Source organism: Pseudophryne corroboree, chromosome 2 (genome assembly GCF_028390025.1).
Source record: "Pseudophryne corroboree isolate aPseCor3 chromosome 2, aPseCor3.hap2, whole genome shotgun sequence".
Classification (NCBI taxonomy): Eukaryota; Metazoa; Chordata; class Amphibia; order Anura; family Myobatrachidae; genus Pseudophryne; species Pseudophryne corroboree.
The window spans coordinates 518,279,117-518,285,116 of NC_086445.1; the positions used below are offsets into that span (position 1 = coordinate 518,279,117).

Consider the following 6,000-nt stretch of genomic DNA (forward strand, 5'->3'; position numbering starts at 1 on the left):
ATGACGAAGAGCTCGACGTCTGGAGGGACCGTTTGGAAGAGAAGTGATGAACACACGATATGGGACTGGTTCCTCGAGATCTAACATATCTTCTGGATATGACCTCCGTCACCCACCGATCTGGTTTCGACAGGAGCCACACTTCTTTGAACTGTAGTAACAGAGTCCCAACCGTCATTGCTCCCTCCGGAGATCGTGAACAGTCATGCAGTAGGTTTGTCGGCAGGTTTACTTCTACCTCTGAATCTCTTTTCGTGGGTATGTGGAGAAAGCCTTGTAGTATTCGGTTTCGGAGGAGCAACTGGAAGAAAGGGGCTCTTTCCCTCCTGTAGTATCTGAAATCTTCTTCGATTCCGACCCAAAGAGAACTCACCTTCAAAGGGTACCGCCGACAAGGTCTGTTTGGAGTCAAAATCGGCATTCCAAACCCGAAGCCAAAGAGACAGTCTTGCCGTCACGGTCAAGGCACAAATACGGTAGTGTAGCGCAGCAGAATCAACCAAGGCCTCACCCACATAAGTAAGAGCCTCCGACATCTGTTCTGCTAATTGAATGGCTTCTGATGGATCGTCAGACTGCATTCCAGATATGACCTGTGCTAGTCAGTCATCCGCGGCCTTGAGGACCCAAGCGCCAGCTAGAATTGTGATAAAGAAAATAAGATTTTAAACCTACCGGTAAATCTTTTTCTCGTAGTCTGTAGAGGATGCTGGGACTCAGTAAGGACCATGGGGAATAGACGGGCTCCGCAGGAGACATGGGCACTTTAAGAAAGAACTGAACTCTGGGTGTGCACTGGCTCCTCCCTCTATGCCCCTCCTCCAGACCTCAGTTAGAGAAACTGTGCCCAGAGGAGATGGACACTACGAGGAAAGGATTTTGATAATCTAAGGGCAAGATTCATACCAGCCACACCAATCACACCGTATAACTTGTGATAAACTACCCAGTTAACAGTATGAACAAACAATATAGTCACGGCCAAACCGATGAAGCTACAACATAACCCTTATGTAAGCAATAACTATATACAAGTCTTGCAGAAGTAGTCCGCACTTGGGACGGGCGCCCAGCATCCTCTACGGACTACGAGACAAAGATTGACCGGTAGGTTTAAAATCTTATTTTCTCCAACGTCCTAGAGGATGCTGGGACTCCGTAAGGACCATGGGGATTACACCAAAGCTCCCAAACAGGCGGGAGAGTGCGGATGACTCTGCAGCACCGAATTGAGCAAACAGTAGGTCCTCCTCAGCCAGGGTATCTAACTTATAGAACTTTGCAAAGGTATTTGACCCCGACCAAGTAGCAGCTCGGCACAGCTGTAGTGCCGAGACCCCTCGGGCAGCCGCCCAAGAAGAGCCCACCTTCCTAGTGGAATGGGCCTTTACCGATTTAGGTAACGGCAATCCTGCCGTAGAATGCGCCTGCTGAATCGTGTTACAGATCCAGCGAGCAATAGTCTGCTTTGAAGCAGGGCCGCCAACCTTGTTGGCTGCATACAGGACAAACAGTGCTTCTGTTTTTCAAATCCTAGCCGTTCTGGCCACATAAATTTTCAAAGCCCTGACCACATCAAGGGACTCTGAATCCTCCAAGTCACGCGAAGCCACAGGCACGACAATAGGTTGGTTCATATGAAAGGATGAGACCACCTTAGGCAGGAATTGAGGACGGGTCCGCAATTCCACTCTATCCATATGGAAAATCAGATAGGGGCTTTTAGGTGATAAAGCTGCCAATTCCGAAACTCGCCTAGCCGAAGCCAAGGCTAACATGACCACCTTCCAGGTTAGATATTTCAACTCCACTGTCTTAAGTGGTTCAAACCAATGTGACTTAAGGAACCGTAACACCACGTTAAGGTCCCAAGGCACCACCGGAGGTACAAAAGGAGGCTGAATATGCAGTACTCCCTTCACAAACGTTTGTACTTCAGGAAGAGAAGCCAATTCTTTTTGGAAGAAAATGGATAAGGCCGAAATTTGAACCTTTATCGATCCTAATTTCAGGCCCAAGTTCACTCCAGTTTGAAGGAAGTGAAGCAGACGGCCCAAAAGGAATTCCTCCGTAGGAGCAGTCCTGGCCTAACACCAGGAAACATTTTCGCCATATTCGGTGATAATGTTTCGATGTCACTTCCTTCCTAGCCTTAATTAGGGTAGGAATGACCTCCTCCGGAATACCCTTTTCCGCTAGGATCCTGCATTCAACCGCCATGCCGTCAAACGCAGCCGCGGTAAGTCTTGGAACAGACAGGGCCACTGCTGAGGAAGAGGCCACGGATTCTCTGTGAGCATTTCCTGCAGATCTGGATACCAGGTCCTCCGTGGCCAATCTGGAACAATGAGAATTGTTCTCACTCCTCTTTTTCTTATTATACTTAACACCATGGGTATGAGAGGAAGAGGAGTAAACACATAGACCGACTGGAACACCCACGGTGTCACTAGGGCGTCCACAGCTACTGCCTGAGGGTCCCTTGACCTGGCACAATAACTCTGCGGCTTTGTGTTGAGGCGGCACGCCATCATGTCCATCAGTGGCAGTCTCCACCGAATTGCAATCTGTGCTAAGACTTCCTGATGAAGTCCCCACTCTCCAGGACGTAGGTCGTGTCCGCTGAGGAAGTCTGCTTCCCCGTCGTCCACTCCCGGAATGAACACTGCTGACAGTACGCTGACATGATTCTCCGCCCAGCAAAGAATTCTGGTGGCTTCCGCCATCGCCACTCTGCTCCTTGTGCCGCCTTGGCGGTTTACATGAGCTACTGCGGTGACGTCTGACTGGATCAGAACCGGTTGGTCGCGAAGTAGGGTCTCCGCCTGACGTAGGGCGTTGTATATGGCCCTTAGTTCCAAGATGTGAAGACAAGTCTCTTGACTTGACCAAAGACCTTGGAAATTTTATTTTTCCCTGTGTGACTGCTCCCCAACCTCGGAGGCTCGCATCCGTGGTCATCAGGATCCAGTCCTGAATGCCGAACCTTCGGCCTTATAGAAGGTGAGCACCCTGCAGCCACCACAGGAGAGATACCCTGGCCCTGGGGGAGAGGGTGATCAACTGATGAATCTGTAGATGTGACCCGGACCACTTGTCCAGTAGGTCCCATTTGAAAGTCCTCGCATGGAACCTGCCGAAGGGAATGATTTTCCGCGGATTCGGGTGCAGTGATGCCCTAACACCTGTCTTGGTTTCAACAAGTTCCTGACCAGAGTCGCGAGTTCCTGGGACTTCTCTATCTGAAGGTAAACCCCTTTCTGGTCCGTATCCAGAATCATACCAAAGAAGGGCAGACTAGTCATAGGAACCAACTGTGACTTTGGGATATTGAGAATCCAGCCGTGTTGCTGTGACAACTTCAGCGAAAGTGACACGCTGTTCAACAACTGCTCTTTTGATCTCGCCCTTATAGGAGATCGTGCAAGTATGGGATAACTGACTTCTTGCTTGCGTAGGAGCACCATCATTTCCGCCAATTACCCTGAAATTGGTAATGACAATACTGTACCGCAATTCTTAGGCACGCCTGATGGGGTGGATAAATGGGAACATGAAGGTATGCAGCCTTTATGTCTAGATACACCATCAAATCCCCCCTTTCCAGGCTGGCCATGATCGCTCTGAGCGATTCCACTTTAAAATTTGAACCTTTTCCAGTATAGGTTGAGATTTTAATTTTAAATAGGTCTAACCGAACCGTACGGATTCGGGACTACAGCCAAGGTTGAGTAATATCCCCTTCCTTGTTGCAGGAGGGGAACCTTGAGCACCACCTGTTGGAGACACAATGTGTGAATTGTATTTAATATAATCTCCCTTTCTGGGGGAGAAGCCGGTAGGTCCGATAAGGAAAACCGGCGAGGAGGCACCTTTCGAATTCCTTTGTAACCCTGAGAACAATTAATGCCCCGGGATCCAATACCATATAAAACCAATTATATGCCCCCCCCCCCCGTTTTGCACAACATCTTTTATATATATATATATATATATATATATATATATATATATATATATATATATATACACACATACACATACACACATATACACACTAGGGACAATAACATGGCATCCTTATCTAGGGTTTCAATCTCCGCTGATAAGGTATCTGTCTACGCTGCTACAGCGCTATAAACCCATGCCGACACAATCGCCGGTCTGAGTAGTGTACCAGAATGTGTGTAAATGGACTTCAAAGTACTTTTACTGCATGCTATTTGCAGGATCCCTGAGGATAGCTGTTAAGTCAGCACTACCTTTTTGGGTAAACGTGTCAATGCCTTGTACACCCTAGGGGAAGATTCCCATCGTATCCTGGCCCCATTAGGGAAAGGATACTCCCTGAGAATTCTTTTTGGGAAGCTGCAGCTTCTTGTCTGGAGATTCCCGCTCTTTTTCTTCATGAGAGGGAAATCTACCTCAGCTTACTTCCCCTTAAACATGTGTACCCTTGTGTCAGGGACAGATGAGTCATCAGTGATATGCAAAACATCTTTTATTACAATAATCATATATTGAATACTTTTCTGCCAGTCTTGGCTGTACTTTGCATTATCGTAGTTGACACTGGAGTCAGACTCCGTGTCGATATCAGTGTCTATTATTTTGGATAGTGAGCGTTGTGAGACTCTGAAGGTCTCTGTGACATAGGGACAAACATGGGTAGATTCCCTGTCTGTTCTCTAATCTTTTGTGTAATAAATTAATCTCCGCACTTAATATCACATATCCAATCAGGTGTCAGCGTTGTCGACGGAGACACCACACACATTTGCTCCATCTCTTCCTTAGGAGAGCCTTTTACCGCAGACATGTCGACACAGGTACCGACACACTCCACACACAGGGAATCTCTTATCTGAAGACCGGTTCCCTCCTAGGCCCTTTGGAGAGACAGAGAGAGTATGCCAGCACACACCCCAGCGCTATATGACCCAGGAAAAAACACAGAATGTTTACCACAGTAGCGCTGCTGTAATGTATAATCGCCAAATATGTGCCCCCCCTCTACTTTAAAACCCTCTTTCACCGTGTGTCAAGCAGGGGAGAGTCCGGGGAGCTTCCTCTCAGCGGTGCTGTGGAGAGAAAATGGCGCTGGTGAGTGCTGAGTGAGAAGCCCCGCCCCCTCGGCGGCGGGCTTCTGTCCCGCTCAAACTTACTAAAATATGGCGAGGGCTCTTTTATATACATGTACAGTGCCCACCTGTACATGTATATAGACTTTTGCCATAGGAGAGGTGTTTTATTGCTGCCCAGGGCTTCCCCCCTGCGCCCTTACAGTGACCGGAGTATGTGAGGTGTATGGGAGCAATGACGCACAGCTGCAGTGCGTTACCTCAGTGAAGCACCGAAGGCTTCTGCCGCCTGAGACGTCTTCTGTCTTCGTTTCTTCTGGCTCTGTGAGGAGAACGGCGGAGCGGCTCTGGGGTGAACGCCCAGGACGAACCTGTGTTCATTCCCTCTGGAGCTAATGGTGTCCAGTAGCCGAGGTAGCAGAGCCTATCATTTAAGTAGGTCTGCTCCTCTCTCCTCAGTCCCTCGATGCAGGGAGCCTGCTGCCAGCAGTGCTCAATGAAAAAGAGAAAAAATCCTAACAAAAATGCTTTCTAAGCAGGAAACTCAGGAGAGCTCCTTGCAGTGCACCCATTCTCCTCTGGGCACAGTCTAAAACTGAGGTCTGGAGGAGGGGCATAGAGGGAGGAGCCAGTGCACACCCAGAGTTCAGTTCTTTCTGAAAGTGCCCATGTCTCCTGCGGAGCCCGTCTATTCCCCATGGTCCTTACGGAGTCCCAGCATCCTCTAGGACGTTAGAGAAAAAATGTGTTGGAAGAGGAAGGAGTAATGTTCTTGTACACATACTCTAAGAAGTGGTACTAAAAAGTTATATAGAGCATAATAAAGGGACGGGTGAGATATAAAGGTGAAATGTAATTAACAATACTCCTTGCCTAAATTAAATAGGTTATGAAAAAAAAAAGGAATTTAAATTTTAGT

General features: G+C 48.1%; 1 protein-coding gene across 1 annotated transcript in view; it reads right to left on the reverse strand.

The window, feature by feature from the left end:
• RBBP4 (RB binding protein 4, chromatin remodeling factor) overlaps positions 1-6,000 on the reverse strand; it is a 109,267-nt gene that overhangs the window by 24,139 nt on the left and 79,128 nt on the right. The window lies entirely within an intron of this gene.